Genomic DNA, 18,462 nt, shown 5'->3' with positions numbered 1-18,462 from the left:
CCTACCCTGGGCCCAGAAAAGGTTAGAAGTAGGAGTCCAAAAGAACCCTGGGACAGGCCCCCAGAGAGGGGCTTAGAAGCTCCCTGCTGGCCAGGAGAGAGCACACCATAACTGATTGAGGCAGAGCTGACAAGCCAGGGGCTCCAGACTGCTGGTGTTGCCCCTGTGACTGGGTGCAGGGTCTCAGCAAACAGTGCAAAACATGAGCAAAGGCGAGCCAGACTGCAGGTACTGCTGCACTAGGCCTTCCTCTCCAACACGGACAAGCCACAGAGAGGTTTAATGCATAACTCAGAGTTGCAAAGCCTGGTGTGGATATTGGGCAGTCCCCCGTGGTGCTATGGCAGATCTATGTATCCTCATCCAAAGTCTATCCACCTGCACATCCAGCTAGGGCATTTTGGTCCCTTATCTGGGCTTCCTCCACTGGCCAACCTTGCCTTGTGCTTTTTCCCTTGTCAGCTCCCCTTGCGTGGAGGGTGCTACCCGTTGTCAGCACCCTCCCCAGCCTCAGTCCCTCCCTCCTAGGGACTCCATCCCAATACCACATTCCGCGGAGCCAGGACACCCACCTTGGATTCAGTTCTGGGCTGGATCCACATCTCAAACCTCACAGGGCCCTTGTTTCAAATTCCTCACTACCAGAGATTTCCTGGGTGATTTCACACAAGCCTTCTCCTGTTCCCAGCAGCAGCTTCATTCATGAAGATAATAAAATTTCTTGTAAAGGCATTAGAGAGAGCTTAGATAAAGTACACACGCAGGTCAAGCCCAGCCGGAAAGCCAAGGCATTTAAGCCTTCTAATCCAGACATCCCTTGCCTTCCAACAATATCCGTCCCGTAGGGACACACGTAACCCCAACCTCAGGAGCAAACAGGTAGAAAAGGAAGGACAGATGTGAAGCCAGGCAGCTGGTCAGAGAGGGCGTCACTACAAAGATGACACCAGAGCAAAGCCTTGAAGACCTCAGGCACAAGCAGAGAGTTTGCAGGAAGGAGCCCCTGGAGGGAAGGAAGTGCTGAGTCCCTGGGTTAGATACCTTACAGACTGGAGGAGATTTGCCTGATCTTGTTCTTACCTCCTTCTTGGGCCTCTAAGCTGCTACAGGAAGGAGCGTGATAAGGGACCTCATAGGCACCCCAGGATTTGAGCTCACTCAGGCTCCACAGTGCTTCTTTGAAGGACTGAGAAATTTCTACCAGGAGAAATTTCTACATCTTTTTTTTTTTTATTCCAGATCCTTCTTTTTCTCAGGAATGGCCTCCCAGGATGACAACCACTGCCAACACTTCAGCATACAACTGGACAGAGGCTAAGGCTTAGCCCTGTCATCAGAGAGCCTGTGATCCAGCCTGCTGTGGAACTCATGCCGCCTTCATAGTGCTTCAGAGGAAGGAGCCCCAAACCTTCAAAGCCAGAATGAGGAAGCACATGCTTACAGTGTGGGATCCTGCTTGAAGTTTTGTGACCAAAGATGGAAACTCTTATTCCTTTGTAACAGGCATAGGAACCCACTAGAGATAGACAGGGAAAGCAGGAATTTACCTTACCACACCGGCCTGTGGGCAGCCCTGTCTAGGGGACAAAAATACCTCACAGCCAGTCTCAAATGACACGTCAAGTCAACCACCTCAACAGACTAGCCATCCCACACAATCCAGGGTGGGCCCCTATCCTACCGCCAGCTTCTCCCATCAAGCCAAGAAAACAATGGTACAACTTCCCGTAGGTTATTGAGAGTCCCACCAGGTGTCTAGTGACCACTCCTGTGTGGACAGTAGCTAGTTTTTTTTTTACCCAGACTTTCTTTCCTGACTTTCAGGAAAGAAGTAGTCAGGTCCTTAGGAGAGTGTAGCAATCCACCCTGCAGGCAAGTGTTTTGTGGTAACGATTTAGTAGATAAAACCTAGGCGGACAGGAAAGGCTGTGAAATCCAGGTCCCTCCCCTGAGTTCTGACCCCATCATCTGCTCTCTCCCGGCATCTCCGGGTGTACCTAGAGGAGACTGTGAGCCCTCGAGGTACATTCAAGGGCAGTAGACATCTCTGGTTAGGATGTGTGGCCAACACTCCAGCCACAATCCCTGTCCCCATCCCCTCCCCCATCATCTTTCCCATCCTGCTGGCACTAGTTTCCCTGCCAGGTAGCTTTCGCATGACCCTTTTCTCACCCTGGGACCTCACCCTGGGAACTTGGTGTCTACTAGGAGCTCCCTGGAAGGCTCCTCCTGACTTTCCTGTCATCTCCTCACCTATGTCAGGCCACCAGTGATCCTTGCAGAACAGCTGGAGGCTGCCAGGGCTTTAGTCGGGGTATAGTGTGGAAGGAGGCCCCCATTCCTTTTTGCCTCTCTCCCCAGTTCTGAACCTGCTAACCTCTCCAACAGACTCAACTCGCAGAAGCCCCGGGAAACAGCAGTGTCACTCCAGTCTAATGTGTCCCAGCAAGACCCTCAGGGAACCTACCTGTCTCCACATGCTCAACCTCCCTTCAGTTCCTTCTGCTTCCTCTTGGCCACAGCCCTCACTTCCTTGAGTCCCCCATCCTGCAGAAGCCCAAACAACTAGCTTCTACCTCAAGGTCTCCACTTACCCCCATCATCTGCCTCCTCTATACATACCCTTGGGACCCATGTTCCTCTCAGCACCCAACCAAGGCCAAATGGCTCCTTTGCCACTGTGTCCCTGGCACAGCATTGTCACACCAGGCTCAGATCTTCTGTGTCATATCTACCGGTAGGCCACTCTGTCTTTCCAAATCATTCACTCAAATGACCTCTTGGGTTCTGAGAGGCCTAGCCAGAATCCTGCCTCTCTGGCCACTCCATCTACTGGACCCTTCTTTGTTCCCCTTCCTCCCTCAGAAGTGCCCCACCCAGGGCTTTGCCCTGGCCTCTCGTCTCTTGATCCCTCCTAGGGAAGCAAATCACTCCCCTAGCCAGCCTGCTCTGTTCCTGTGTCCTTGAGGCCTCAGCCCTCTGGCTCCAGACAAGATAAACCCAGTGCCTGCTAGACATCAATTCCAGGCTGTTATTACCCACTATCAGCCCTTTCGGCCATTGTCCTCATGTGACCTGGGTGCTGAAGGGGCCCCTTCTAAGGTTTACAGTATCTTCTGTGCTGTACTACAAAAGGTCACACCTGATCACCTGCCAAGGTTCACACCTGATCACCTGCCACAGTTCACACCTGACTACCTGCCAAGGTTCACACTTGACCATCTGCCAAAGTTCACACCTGGCCACCTGTGAAAGTTCACACCTGACCACCTGCCAAGGTTCACACCTGACCACAGCATTCCAGCTGCAGTGCCTCAGCCTCTCCCCCCCCATCCCTAGTTCTCCACTAGCCCAGCATAGCCATTCTCTCCTTATTTCTCTGACCAAAAGCTGTGAGAACACCCTGGTCTCCTCCCTTGCTCTAATCCACCAGCAAGTGTCAAAGGACAAGAGCATCTGGCCACTGCCACCACTTTGGACCAAGCCATGTGGCATCCTTTCCCCTCTGGATCATCTCAGAGACTCTTGACGGCATCCTTAGCCACTCCTGTTCCAGCCAGTTTGCTCACTGCCTGTAAGATGCCGTGGGGGTCCCATCTCCGTCCTACCTAAACTTTGCCCATGGCTTCTCATTCCTCTCAAGTTAGAAACCAATTGTTTGATTGACGTGTCCCTGAGGACATCTGTTACTCTCATTTTTGCCCAGCAACAGGTAAAGGTCTTTCCTCTGTACACAGGAATGTGGGCATGGCTCTCCTTCAGGACAACGCAGAGCGGCATGCTCATTCACAAAGCCAGCATCATCCTGACTCCAGGTCACATGCAGCATCACCTGCTATCAGACAATGTGGGAGTGCACAATCACTCATCTGCTCAAAGATGCTTTGGTCTGGAAGGGTTATCCTCCTCTCCCATCATCTCTCTGGCTACAGGGAATCTCACACCGTGCCTAGCCTCGGAGAGAGGTGTGGCCATTCTCTAGGCCCAGAAGTAGAGAAATGGACATTGCTAGTCTCAGAGGTGACATCTATGACACTTCTGCTTCTGAAATACGTCAGATCTGCTCCCTTCCCTGTCTAGACCTCTGCCACCCATCGTCATCTACAGGGCTCGCTTCCTCTCCGAATCTTCATTCAAATGTCTAAGTGTCCCTGACAACCCCACTTAACATTTTAGACATCTGCTTGGCAGAGGCTGTCAGTCATACATACCTGTCAATCATACTGACCTGTCAATCATACTGACCCGTCAATCATACCGGCCCGTCAGCCATACTGACCTGTCAATCATACTGACCTGTCAATCATACCAACCTGTCTTTGTTTTCCCATGATTTTAACAATCATCACATGTTTTTTTCTTCTTGAAAACAAAACAGAAAAATGTATTCGTTTATTTATTTTGTGTGCCTAGATGGGGAGACTCCACGGTGTATGTGTAGAGATCAGGGGACAACTTTAGGGAGTTGGTTTTCTCCTTCCACCATGTGGAGCCCAAGGAATCATAGATGTCTTAATCATATTTTTTAAATGTTACATGTATGGCTGTTCTGCTTGCATATATGCCTGTGTATTGCACATGTGCTGTGCCCCTGGAGACCAGAAGAGGGTATCAGGTACTCTGGAACTGGAGCTACAAAAGGTTGTTAGCCACTGTGGGGGTGCTGAGAATTGAACCCAGGTCCTCTAGAAAGAGAAGCCTGTGCTTTTAACCGCTAAGCCATCTCTCCAGCCCCTCCCTGCTGCTTACTCTCCAGTTCTGATATCCACCAGCAGGGATGAAACTCTTTGGGACATGTCTACCTCTGACTTGGTAACTGAAACAAACTCGGTGCTGGAAACAGCACCTGTGGCCCAGCCCAACGTTCTGGAACATAAATAAATTAACCAATGGATGCAAGTCCCTAGGCTCCCTCCTCTTCCTCGGCATCCTCTCCAGTTCACCACTAAGTCTTGCTCCCATGTCTTAAAAAATCTCTTAGTTCTTGTGTGAAGGTTTATTTGTATTCTCTTTAATTCTGTGCAGGATGTGTGTGCTTGCCTGCAGATATGCACATGGGAGCGCAGAATCCAGAGACATCGGAGCCCTGGAGCTGGAGTTACGGACAGCTGTGAGCACCTGACATGGTGCTGGGAACTGAACTCCGGTCCTCTGGGAGAGCAGCAAACCACTGACTCACCACTGCAGCTCCAATACCTCTCCATTCTGCATCCGACTCCCATCTGCCACGTTGCTGCCTTCCTAAGCCCTCATGGACAGTTTCTTCCACGCTGAGGATCAAGCCCAGCGCTCCGTGCACCAGCTACCATTGGCAATGCCTCAGTTCTTACTCTCATCTGAACATCCAGCTCGTAACAGCCTTCTGGGTTTTTCATAACACCTTCCACCACCCTTCTCTTCTAGCCGCCCCATTCCAGTCAATAACCACTCTAAAAGGCAAAGTAAATACTATCAACGTGCCTAGGTAGCAGCATAAACCTTTCATCCCAGGTCTCAGGAGGCAGAGACTGATGGATCTCAGGTAGTTTTGGGTCAGCCTTGTCTACATAGTGAGTTCCAAGCTAGCCAGAGCTACATGGTGAAAGTCTGTCTAAAAAAAAAAAAAAAAAGAAAAGAAAGAAAGAAAGAAAGAAAGAAAGGAAGGAAGAAAGAAAGAGAGGGAAAAAAAGAAAAGAAAATGATCAATCTGATTTTGGCATTGGCAGTCTGCTGGGGTCTTTCTCTGGTCCTAATTCTGCTGTGTGACTTTGAGCAGGTTCCCTCACTCTCTGTGCTACATTCCCATGTCTGTAAATGGGGCTGAGTGCAGCACAAGGGTTTAGATGGTTGAGAGGCTTGACCCACTCACCACAGTGAGTGGGTGCTGAGCACAAAAGTTTCCCATGATCTCTGGCAATTTTCAGTTTCTTCCCTGAGCCCAGGGCCTCTCCCAAGCTGCTTTCCTTCTCCCGTGGCTGCAAGCACACTGGGCATGCTGACTGCACCTTGGCCTAGTGATCCATTACTGTCTCTGTTCTAAAATGACTTATGCTTGCTTTTTCACTCAACAAAAAATCCCAGAGTGATTTACACACTCATTCTCAGGAACCATTCACATTCCCTTTTCACAGCTGCATACTATTCCGGCACAAGGACACGTCATAGTTGCTGCCAGTCCCCTCTGGTGGAGTATGAAGGGTGTTTCCAGTCCCTTCCTGTCACAGGAATTACCAGGCATTTATGTTGTATTCATGCAGGTCTCTGTGGGACAACCCCCCTGCTGCAGAAATCATGAGAAAGATGTGACGTGCTGCTTTTCACTGTCATATCACCCTCACCTCCCCCGAACCCCCGCCAGCAGAGCCACGATCTGGACCCCAAACCAAAGGGCTCAGAATTCATGTTCGTGTTCCGGCTCTATGCCACCCTGCCTCCTTCAGAAGGGGGATCCAAGCCGTGGAGGACCTGGGCCAACTCTGCCTTCATCAAGGTGTGTTTGAGGTCAGCAGCTCAGCTGGAACATTTCTAATTTAGCTGAGGAAAGGCAAATGGAACCCAGGGCAAACACTGGCAGACTGCTCAAGTTCGGGAGAAAGTTCTAGTCACCTGGCGCTCTCCTCTCCTGGCTGCTGCCTATGGTCCCATGGTGATGGCTCCCTCAGAAGCTGCAAGGTGGGTAGAATTCTCCAAACGCCAGCAGAAACAGGCCACAGGACAGCCAGACCCCAACAAGAGATTGCTCAGGTGCTGACCAAGGGCAGCTCAGGAGAAGCAGCCCAGGCTCAGGCTCCCAGGGAACCCCCCTACACACATACACACACACACACACACACACACACACACACACACACACAGGCAAGGGCTGAGTCAGCTACCATCTGCTACAGGGTGGGGGCTGTAGGAGTCCCTGGACGCCTCAGAGACCCATGCCAGTCTTCCGAAAGAAGAGACCCTGCACAGATGTATAGGTATTTGGGAGGCTCCCTCTCAGTCCCTTTGCTGGCTTCAGGAACGTTCTTGTTGTTTGACTAAGCCCTTGACTCCCCTCAGAAGCTCTCACTGGTTTCTGCCTTCCTGCCCCACCTACCTGTGCTGACTGACACACCGAGCAAAGTCCTTCTGTTTCCTATTATTTTGCCCCAGTCCACTTCCTTGATCGGCTAACAGAATAAAGGATCACTTAGACTAGCTTGGTAGCACCTGTGTATCAAGATAGTACCTCTCCCTTATAAATGGGTCATCCTGAGGTCAATCCTTCCATGAAGTCCTATTTGGCTAGGGCAAAATGGGGATTTATGCTTAAGACCATTGAGTTGTGAGGTTTGAGGGGGTTTTGACCATCATCAGCAATTGGCAGTGTCAAAACCCCAACTCTTGGTGTTTAACACCAAGGCAGGCCCCCAGGAAAAGCCAGACCTCGGAGGCCCCTTATTAAAGACCCAGAAACTGTCCCTGAAGCCCAGCTGGAGTACAGGATGGGGAAGTGAGCCGTCCTGAGGCCAGGGCTGGGAGGTACTTTAATGACAGTATCTGGAATTTCCCTACCACTCCCATTTCTGCATGGTGGCCCTCTGGAACCTGCCTGGTGACAGATCAGACCTGAGGCAAAGAAAAAGAGAGCAGTGGGCACAGAGTAAGTGTGGACTTGAGAAATACTGGGCCTCCTCTCAGTCCCTGAAGTTACTCCTTAGTGGCCTGGGTAGGGGTCAGAGGCAGAAGGTTAAGGGAGCCTTTCTCTAGCATGGTGGGCTTCTCTTCCAGAGCACAGAGTTCTTAACACATTACCACACCTGTTGGGAAGCTGTGTGAGCCAGACATACAATGTCAGATGCCTCCTACAGGGCCACAAGGTCCCTGACAAGCCTAGCGTTTCCAAGGCCTTAAAGTGGAAGCATCTTTAATACATATGGATGTGACCTCAGAGCCCACTGGTCACAGTGTAAAGAAATGACCCTCTAGGCTTAGGCAAGGCCTGAACATCCTGTCAGACTGGATCCACCTTTAATACCTTATAGGCACTACCTTTGCCTTTATTAGTAGTACCAAGAACATGCTGAGAGAACAGGATGTCTCTCTCTCTCACACACACACGCCTACATGGACATATGACTTATTATATGGTCAGTGACTCACTGGGACACTCTGAATCAAGGCAGATGTAGATTGAAAGCCACTGGCCTCACCTTAGTTCTACAAAGCATGAGTTCACTGAGTAAACCTTCTCAGGCTGCCTCATGGACATAGTGGGTCAGCCATGCTTGGGTCTGCTCACCCAGGCCTCCTACCTCCAGGTTAGCCCTCCCTCACTCACCCTTGGGAACCAAGATGGGTTGGCTGAGAGTCAGCCCTACCACCATCTAAAACCCAGAATTCAGTGCCTCAAGGGGACAAGAAAGGTAGAACAGAGGGAGGCAGAAGAGAAACCAGCTCTTCCAGACCCTGGGGATCTCAGTCACCCAGCCCTCACCCACACACCAAACAAGACCCTAGGAAAGTCTTCAGAGCTTGGATTTCTCCCAAAGGGGGATATCAATCTCTAGTACAAACGTGCGCGTGTACACGTGTGTGCATACAGACATGCACACACACGTACATCACATACAAATCAACAGGTAAGTTAGTGAGGTTGTGTAATGGTTGAAAGCTACATCGAGAATGGCAATGTGAAAGAGTATTACCCTTGGGAAGCAACTTAGCTTCCCCCTAAAAGTCGAACGGGGTTACCACCTGATTGTGCAACCCCATTCCAGTTAAATACACAAAGAATTAAAGACATGATCTCACACAAACTTTACCCGGATCTTCACGCAACATTGCTCGCAACAGCCCTAAGTGGAGGTTGCTCAGGTGTCCGTTGGCTGATGTTTAGATAAGCCAAATATGACAGAGTTGTGAATGTGTCATCAGCACTAAACAATGAAGAGTGTAGATCTGTCCCTCGACAGGGACAACGCCGAAAGCATTAAACTAAGTGAAAGAAGCCATTCATAAAGGTCTCCTGGCATGTGACCCAGACAAAATCCACGGAGACAGGAAGTAGAGTAAAGGGAGGCGGGAAAGGAAAGTGACTGTTGGTAGGAACCGGGTTTCTTATAAGTGAGGGAGTGTTCTGGAATTGATTAGTGGTAAGTATCATCACACAGTACTGGGAATATATGAGAACTACAGATTGCTCACTTGAAACTGATGAGTTTTTTGTTTTTTTTTATGTGGATTTCCTCTCAGTGAAGACTGTGTGAAGGGCAGCAGTCTCACCAGGAACGAGCATGAGTGGACAAAGCTGGCTGGCTGGTTTGTCTTTCTCTTTGTGTCTGTCTGCAAAGCTGTCGCACTAATTAGCCTTTGCCCCGAGGAGCCCCCATACCTTACCGATGTCCCTTCGAGAAGGTGGGGAAAGCCAGCCCCAGAGAGGCTGGGGGCCATCCAGTGGACTGCTCCCTTTGTCCTTGGCTTTAAGCAAATGTCACGCTAGAAAAGAGCTCCAAAGCCAGCTTCCGTCCCTGCTTTGTCCAGGTCCTGTTGTGACAGCAGTTTCCCAAACGTCAGTACCTCCTAGGGTCTTTCTGAGGCAGGATGTGGTCTGACAGAGCCCCAGGATGAGTGTTCCCTCCCAACAGTGCCTTTCTGGCATGCATTGCTGGCCGTGTATGGACTGGTCTGACCACAGTATCCCACTGGAGAAAGCCATGGGTAGAAGTTTCCACTAAGTCAGTTCTAATTCAGTCTTATTCAGCCTCAGGTCCCCATGGGGGTGCTCCTAACTCACAGATGTTTATGTGGAGTAACAGGACAGGATGTGGGTGCCCTCTACCCTTAGAACAGCTGCTCTGTGAATCACCACCCCACCGCCCACCCTCCTGTGCATATTAGGTAAGTACTTCACCACTGAGCTACACCTCAGCTCTTCCCTGGTTTTCTGGTTTTGATGGAAACCAGAAAAGGACAAAGCTGTCATCCCCACCCTGGCCCATGAGACTTCCCAGCTAAACAAAGGGGCCTGATCCAAATCCCACCCAGTCATCTCTGGTCCAGATCCAGATACCACCCAGTCATCTCTAATCCCGAAGAAGTTAGAATGGCTAAGCACCTCACTTTTCTAAGCATCATGTGTCTTGGGACAGGTGATCCCAGCCCCTTAAAAAGGACATAAACATCTATGAGGACAGGAAGAAGAGGAAGAGTACCTGAGGGTATAGCACAGTAGTGGGGCCTATAGCATGTAGGCTCAGTTTTTAGTAACACACACACACACACACACACACACACACACACAGAGTTGGGGTGGGTCAGCACCAATCTCCAAAGAGCTTATGAAGAATCTCTAAGATAAACCATATTTCTTTTTTAAAGTGATTTTTACATACATTACTTGACTGTACATGCTTGAAGGAGTGAAGGGGTGCTTGCCTCAGCATGCCTGTGGATGTCAGAACAGAACTTTTGGTAGCCAGTTCTTTCCTTTTCACACAAGGATGCTGGAGGATCGAACTCAGGTCTGTCAGGTTGGCAGCAAGCACCTTTGCCCACTGAGTCATCCTTGCCATGTTTCCAGTCTTAGGCAGGTAGGTGTGTGTTACTTGATATATGTTTACCTCTGTTATATTTAATTAGCAGTTAAACTGAATACTTTGAAGCCAGACTGGTTGACTGATAGTGTCCCTCTTTGGTGGGAGGTAGAGGGAAGTGACATGTTTCAGAATGCTCTCTGGGCTCTGCTGGGTTAGCCCAGCCCTTGGAATAGGCTTGGAGGATTTTAATCCTGTCTGGCAGAGAGAGTGGCCTTGCCTAGAGCCAGGATTGGCCCTATCTGACCCTACAGGCCTCCTCCAGCACAGCCCATAAAAAACAGGTGCTCTGAGCAGGCGATGGTTGTATGTTAGGGGGTATCAAGGGAGACAGGCCTTGTGTGTCTCCTGAGCCCAGACACAAGGACAGGACGTGTCCCTGGTGTCTCTAAAGACTTCCTGTTTGTTCTCCCACCCTTATCCACCCTTACCAACCCCCCTTCTGTGGAATCCCTTTGGTCCTAGGACAGCAAAAAGATTGGTCATTCCAGGAAGTTCCAGCTGGCCCAGGAAGCCTGAACACCTGGTGGGGCCTTATCCGGCCCATTGTCCTGCAGGGACAGAAACAGAGCCCTAGTCATCATGATTGTCCACCCCAGGGACATCTAGTCCCAAGCTTTCCATGGGTGGGGCACAAAGTCAGGCTTCCTTCCTGGAGACTGTAGTCCAGTGAGCCCCTGGACCCAGCCTCAGGTGGGCTACAGTGCATCTAAGCAAATCCCCAGCAAAGTTTACTTCTCCCCTTGCCTCCAAAGAGCCCCTGACTCTCTTTTCTGGCAGGTTACCAGGGCCCAGTGTTCCCCACTAAAGCCCTGGGTGGTGTTCTCAGCCTGGGTCTTCCCAGCAGTGAGCACACAAAGAAAGCTTCCCACATGCCCTTTCCCCAGGGATCCTGGGAAGGAGGACTGAAGTGAACATGTGCACAGATGTCTGTGTGTTTACTCAAGTGAACAGCCCAGATGTTGGCGCCTGTGCACTTAGGCACATGAGTGTGCTGCCCCTCCCCCCTCGTGTGTGTGTGTGTGCGCGCGCGTGTGTTTCAGGTGAATGAAAACAAGAAAACAGACTCAAGAGAGAATAGGGGGTGGAGAACATACAGAGAGAATGAGCCTGAGACAGCAGCAGAATGAGCCCCTGATCACAGGGGTGGAGGTCCCGTTGCATTTTCTTCTTGCTTTGCCTGTGCGTAGGGTTAGGTGTCTCCAGACAAGGTCAAGAGTCTACAGGTGGAGGTCAGGAAGGGCTGTCTTAGGCAACAGGTCCTACAATTCCTCATTCCTAAGCCTGGTCTAAAAACTCTCCTAGGGCTACAGTTTGTCCCAGCTGAGAAATGAGTCTGGGTTCCCGTGGTGGTGTTGATTACCAACCTGATACCACCTAGAACCATCTGAGGGATGGGCCTCTAGGCGTGCCTAAGGAGAATGAGATGCCTAAGGAGAATGGAAATGAAATTAATTAATAGGGAAGACCATGTTAATTAGAGGTGGGACCATGCCCTGGTCAGGGGCTCCTAGGTGATAAGTGGAGAGGGCCATCTGTGGGACTGTATTTGGTCACTGTTCTTTGCCTCTTGAGTGTGTTACTCAATGTGACCAACTGATCCAGGCTCCTACTAACCTCTGACTTCTTGGTCATGAATGTCAATCCTTCAACTTTGAGCAGGAATAAACTTTATCTCCCTACAATTGCTTCTGTCAGAATCTTTCTTCACAGCAACAGAAAAAGAAATGAAGACTAGATAAAGACCTAGTCGGGCAGGATGCAGAGTGAGTCAGGGCTCCTGGGGTACCTGAGAGAGAGGAACACTCAGAGCCAGAGGCAAAGGTCCTGAAGTTGTCTGACCCAGCCTGAGAGACCAACGCACAGTGGAAAGGTCTCACGTCGGCTGAGAAGCAGGGGTGGCGTGGAGGTGAGAAAACCTCAAACTTTTGAAATGTTTCCCCACACCTTCACCTCCATGGGAGCCCTCTAGATTCTGCCCACACCTGCTTTCTTGGGGGAGGAGGCTGTGTGTGAGTAGTAACAGGCAGTCAGGAGTGCTGGCTTCTAGGCCTGGCTCTAATGGTCAGTTCATTCTGGGCACGAGGCTGGTTCTCCCGGGCATCCTCTCCCTGTCTGTCTAATGGGGGACCTAGAGTCTAGACCTTCACTCTGCCTCCAAGGGCTATTGGGAAATGACATGACAAGACAGGGCTTTGTTGGTAGAATTCTGGCATCAGCCGTGGGAAGAACCACCCCAGGATCTCCGTATCTTCCTCTTGGTTTCCCTAAAGCTGTCCCCGGGAGAGGAAGGTGACTGTGGCTTCTGCTGGCCCACTTCCTGCAGGAGGGCCCGTGCTCAGCTCCGAGCATGGGAAACTCACAGTTCTGCTGTGTCACCTGTACACTCATTTCTGCCACAGGAAAGCTCTCTCAAGAGTGAACCTCTAAGCCCTATAGGTCAAACGTGATGTGCTCCTCACAGTACCCAGCATCCGCGACCAGAGCTGGAGGGCTCCAGGCTGGGAATCAGGATATGGAGCCCTGGTCCCACATCTGAAACAAAGGACTTGCCTTTACTGGGCCTATGGGAACAGGTTTCCCTCTTCCCTGCAGTGCCCCAAAAGTGGAAAGTCCAAGAATTTCAAGGCAGGAAGACATAGGACTTCTTACAGATAAATGTGGAAGCCCCTAAATAGGGAGAAACTCCTAAGTGCTGCATGAAATATGAACGGCTGGACAGAGATGCCACTCTACCCAGGGGAGTCTGCATGTACAATGGAGCCAACTGCCATCACTGGCCTCATACTCCTCCTCCTCAGGCCTGCTTAACCATCCCCACATAACCCCAGTGGCTCCTACTCTGCCACACGCTGCATTCTCACACATGCTCTCAGTTTGCCCCAAGGTTCCGTTGCCCTGGGGACCTGGAGTTTGCCTAAGTTCCCACAAGAACCAAGCGACTAGATCATCATCATCTGGAGGCCCAGGAACCAGTGGGCTCAGTTTGTTTGGGTGGGGAGAACAGGAGGCAGACCTCCACAGGCCTAAGAGAGGAGTGCTGACTCAGGGTCCCCAGGGCCAGGACACAGAGGAGCCGGCCAGTGGCTTGGGCAGATTGTGCAGACAGTCTGGATTGCGGAGGAGCTGGCGGGCGCGGGGCCCGGTTTGGCGCGGGTGGCTGTGGGGGAGGCTGGAACTGCAGACTATTTTTAGGCTCCTGTTCGATTTGAGAGACAAGGATGCTCCAGGCTACAAGACTTTGTTCACTGGGGAAAGACTAAGGTGGCCCACTCCCCTGAAAGACACCATAACCCCACCAAGATCTCAAGGTCTTCAGAGTTTCCTCTTTTGTCTCTAGGGACCAGCGTTGGGGCAGAAAGTGGACTGGAAGCATCTCCATCAACCCCATATGCAAACGCTGTGTGGAGAGGTGATTTCCATACTATTTGCAAGCTGCCCAGCTTCCTGAGCAGAAGGAATCGAAAGTCCTCTCTTAGAAAACTCTCACGGGAGCAGAGCATTCACCCAGGCATCCAAGTCCCCCTTCAGCTGCCCTTCTGAGGAGCAGAAGAGCTACAGTCTAAAAAGCACAGATGGGGGCGGTAACCCAGCGGTGGAAGAACCACATAGCCTCCGAGCAGCAAACATGTTCCACTGGGTGAACTGGTCTCTCCCAGCAGAACATGGGCACCCTCATTCCATCTGCGAACATCTTACTGCACACCTACTACGTGTCCCACACTGTTCTAGCTGCTGGAGGTTCAGTTACAAACAAGACAAAATTCTCCACCCTCACTGGCACTGGCTCTGTGGAACTGTGATATTGAACCATATAAATAATTATAAATTTTCTAGTAAGTCACCTTAAGAAAAAGTTCTTTTTCTAAATGGGTGAAATTAGCTGGAGGCAGAGACGGAGGTCTGTAATCCAGGAGCCTGCAGCAGCAACAGACGGAGCCTCTGTGAGTTCAAGGTCTACGTGGGGCGTTTCAGGCCTATCAGAGTTCCACAGTGTAACTCTGTCTCAAAAATAAAACAAAGAGATTGGAGGGGGCTGGAGAGGTAGCTCAGAATGCAAGAGCACTCACTGTTCGTTCGTAGGACCTGGTCCTCGCCCTGTACCCACAGCAGGCTGTTCACAACTACCTGTAACTCCAGTTCCTAGAGAGCCAACACCCTCTGGCTTCCAGGGCACATGCACACATGGTGCACGTGAAGTCACGAAGGTATATACATGTATACATAAACAAAAATAATAAATGGATTGTTAAAACAGCCGGGTGTGGTAGCACACGCCTTTAATCTTGGCACTTGGGAGGCAGAAGTAAGCAATCTCTGTTTGGGGCCAGCCTGATACATATAGTGAGTTCTAGGCCAGCACTATGCAGTCAGACACACCTCGAATAAAACAAAACAATAACAACAACAAGCCAAACCTATCACTGCAATGTGCTATGTCCACATAGCAATTTAAGATAAATGCCTGTCCCATATTTAGATTTCTTTGAAGTCTAGTGGGTCTTTTACCATTGCTAGACATCTTAAATCAGATAAGTCACATTTGGAGGGCACAGTGACCCCAGAAGGGTACAGTGGCAGAGGAAAACACTCATTTGAATCAGGAGAAAGAAATGCCACTGTTGAAAAATGACATCTGTATTTGCAGGAGCAATAGCTAGGTCAAGGAGCAGGCCTGTGTCTGTCCAAGGTGATACAGGCCCCACCTTGGGGATGTGCCCTTCTCTCTGTACCTCTCTAAGTTCATTCACTCTGCTTATCCTGGGGAAGTGTCTGTCTAAGCGCAGAACTCTTGTCATGGTCAAGGCCAGCAGTTCTGGCACCAAGTGCCTCCAGGATGTGGTCCTCTGTCATTCCCTTTGTGGGGCTGGCTCACCGCCACTGGTGACCCTGACAATGTTTGTTTTCTCCCCAAAGTTTCTTCCTCCCTAGCTAACCAATACCAACATAAAAGAACTTCCTGAGGCTGATTTAGCTTTTTCAAATTGCTTTCCACAAGCCCACACCCACAGACCTCCTGTCTGGCGCCCTCACTGGGATCACCCACCCTAGCTGGGATGGCTCCATATTCTTCTTCAGCTAGATAATGACAGACTAAAATTAGGCTTCGGAAGGAATTCTGGGCACCAAAGGAGGAGTGTGGTGTTTTGGTTGAATCAGGTAAGGCTCAGGTATGAGAACTAACCAGACCTCAGGCACCACCCATCTCATCCTCCTCATGACCATCCCCCACCCCGTCCTGCAATGACTCCTTAGCACCTGCAGGGTAAAGATCTGGGGCCTTAGCTCGCTGGATCTGGCACTTGATGAAGTTGTCCAGTCTTACTTCCTGACATTCCTTCCTTTCGTCTGATTTATTCATCAGAGTGTGTGGAGTACTCCCGGGGACTAGGCACTGGTCCAGGTGTTGGGGACATGGCTGTGAACAGCACTGGCGAGCCATCCTGCCTTCGTGGAGTTCACTGTGCTTCAGCTAGGCCCACAAGCCCACATACCCCTGCCCCCACCTTGGCAAAATGATTTCCTTCTCTTCCATTGCCATTCTCTTCCTGGGGCAGGGGAGCTTATACACCCTTTGAATCCTCTTCTGAGCATGCCAGGTAGATTGGGTGACCTCCAGGCTCCCACTTCTGACCTGGATTCATCTCATCAATGGTCACGGTTATCCTCTAGCTTCTATCCCCTACCAGCCTTTGAGGGACTTCGGGATCAGAGCCTTAAGTCCTTGAGACATGCATCTACGTAAATTCTTCCAAACGTTTCCTCTAGCCTCTGGAGCAAGCAAGCTGAGGAGTGATGAGTCCAGAGAGGCTCGCTCCAGGTCATCAGGAAATCTCCATTGGGAAGCATCCTCCTCCTCACATCCCAGAAAGTCAAAGCACAGGGATCAAGGTGTGGGGGTTCCAGGAACAGTAGATGGAAGACTGAAAGGTGGGCATGAGGGTAGCTCAGGCCTCATGGGCCTGCAGACAGAGGGAGTGGCTAAAGGGGTTTTAGAGACAAACAAGCTTCTATTGCCTGCCAGGGTCCCAGGAATGGCAGGGGTCAGGGCAAGCAGGGATCTGCAGATGAGCTAGCTCCTCAGTGGCTAGCCTCTGGTCCTTCACAGACTTTGCTCTTCCTTTGCTTCCAAATGAGAATGCATTAGGACAGAGGTAGAGGGATGAGGCACAGTCCCATCCTCAGCCATCCTTGGCATCGTGGCTATCCAGTGGCCATCCTAGCAGCAGGTCTGCTTACCACTGGGCCTAGCCTAACAGCCCCATCCACCCACTGCTGGACTGAGGCCCCTGGTGCTGATCACCCATCAGGGCAAACATACAAAAGAGCCTTGTCCCGTGCTGCCCTCTGTCTGATGGGATCTACACAGGCTCAGGTCATGCCTGGATACACAAGGCTTCTGCCTGGCTAGGCCTTTCCTGGTACCTTTGTAGAAACAAAGGAGAGTGGTTTGTAGGAGGAGCTTAGGTGGGAGGAGTTAGGAGAGGGAGAGGAGGAGTAAGGAGGAGAGGAGGAAAAGGAAGAGGAGGAGCTAGGAGACAGGAGAGGAAAATGAGAGATGTAGGAGGATGGAGAACCACACAGGTATGGAGAACACTCGTGGGGAACGACTTATAAACTTACAATTAGGTTAGCTATTTGGGATACAACTCTCTTTGTATGGGCATCTTGCTATTAATCATTATCAAACATATAAAGCCTTTGATTAATCTATAAGAATTAGAGTCTCATTCTCTTACTGGACCCGCATGGATGGCGGAATGGTCTGGGCAATGCCCTGCCTTGCGGAGACAGAGTGGAAGATTGGCAGAGCCATCTCTCACGCTGGCATCTAGTGGGTGGCAGGGCTGGTGTTTCTGGCGGCCGGTTCTAGCTGCCTCGAGCCTCAGGCGGAGAAACATGGCGGCTGGGCTAGGCAGAGCCGCTGCAGCTTAGATAGTTGGCCTGAGCCAGAGGCCTTTTTAAATAATTACCACAACAGTGGTTAATCACCCAAGTCCTTTACAGACTCATCAAGATACCCTGGACATTCCCAAAGGGAAGAGGAAGGCTATTGAGGTACAGAGAAGGCAGAGATCACCCTAGAGGTTACCCGGTGACCTGGGAAGAGTCAGGGTTAGACTCACATTCCTCACTAGTTGCTCTGCTCACTTGGGGACTGAAGCCCATTTCTTGCCTTCATCTGAGGTCTCCCTGAGGAGGCTGTGAAGTGGTCGTCGTCGTTCTCATCATCATCATCTGCTGCTGCTGCTGCCGCCACCGCCTCAAGTATAAGGTGGAGAACAAATAGACTGAACTAGACCCTATGAAGCTCTGGAGGGAAGGCGTGCGCCCCAGACCACAACAGGCACCAGCAGCTGAGGACTCTGCTCCAGCCACACATCTGGGTTCCTCGGATGCCTCAAGGCCCATAGTCCCAACCATTTTCACTACTTTTGCTACCTTGGGAAGATTAGGAGGAAAACATGGCCTAATCATGAGCCCTAGGCTGGTGCAAATGAACAGGAAATGCTGTGGGTGAAGGCTATCCCAGTCTTAGGGACTCCTCCACAGCTCACTAGAAGTTTGGCTGATTCACAGAAACTGTCTCCAACTGGCCATGCACCCCTCTCTAGCAATTACTGCTTCAATAGAAAGCTCCTAGGAAACTCCAAAGGCCTGGGTCCCTGCAGAGGGCTGGAGAGGAGGCATAGTGGTTGAAAGCTATGGCTGTTCTTCAAGGACCCAGGTTCAAATCCCAGCACCCACACGTTGGTTCATTACCATCTGTAACTTCACTCCCAAAGGATCCAGCACCCTCTTCTGGTTTCTGCATGCACTAAGCGTGCGTGTGATGCACAGACATCCATGCAGACAAAACACCCATAGATACAAAAATAACATAAATTTTATAAATAGAAGTTATATATTATATACT

This window comes from Grammomys surdaster, unplaced genomic scaffold (assembly GCF_004785775.1).
Source record: "Grammomys surdaster isolate TR1022 unplaced genomic scaffold, NIH_TR_1.0 241, whole genome shotgun sequence".
NCBI classification, from domain to species: domain Eukaryota; kingdom Metazoa; phylum Chordata; class Mammalia; order Rodentia; family Muridae; genus Grammomys; species Grammomys surdaster.
The sequence above is the reverse complement of the archived record's forward strand: the minus strand, read 5'-3'. Positions refer to the sequence as shown.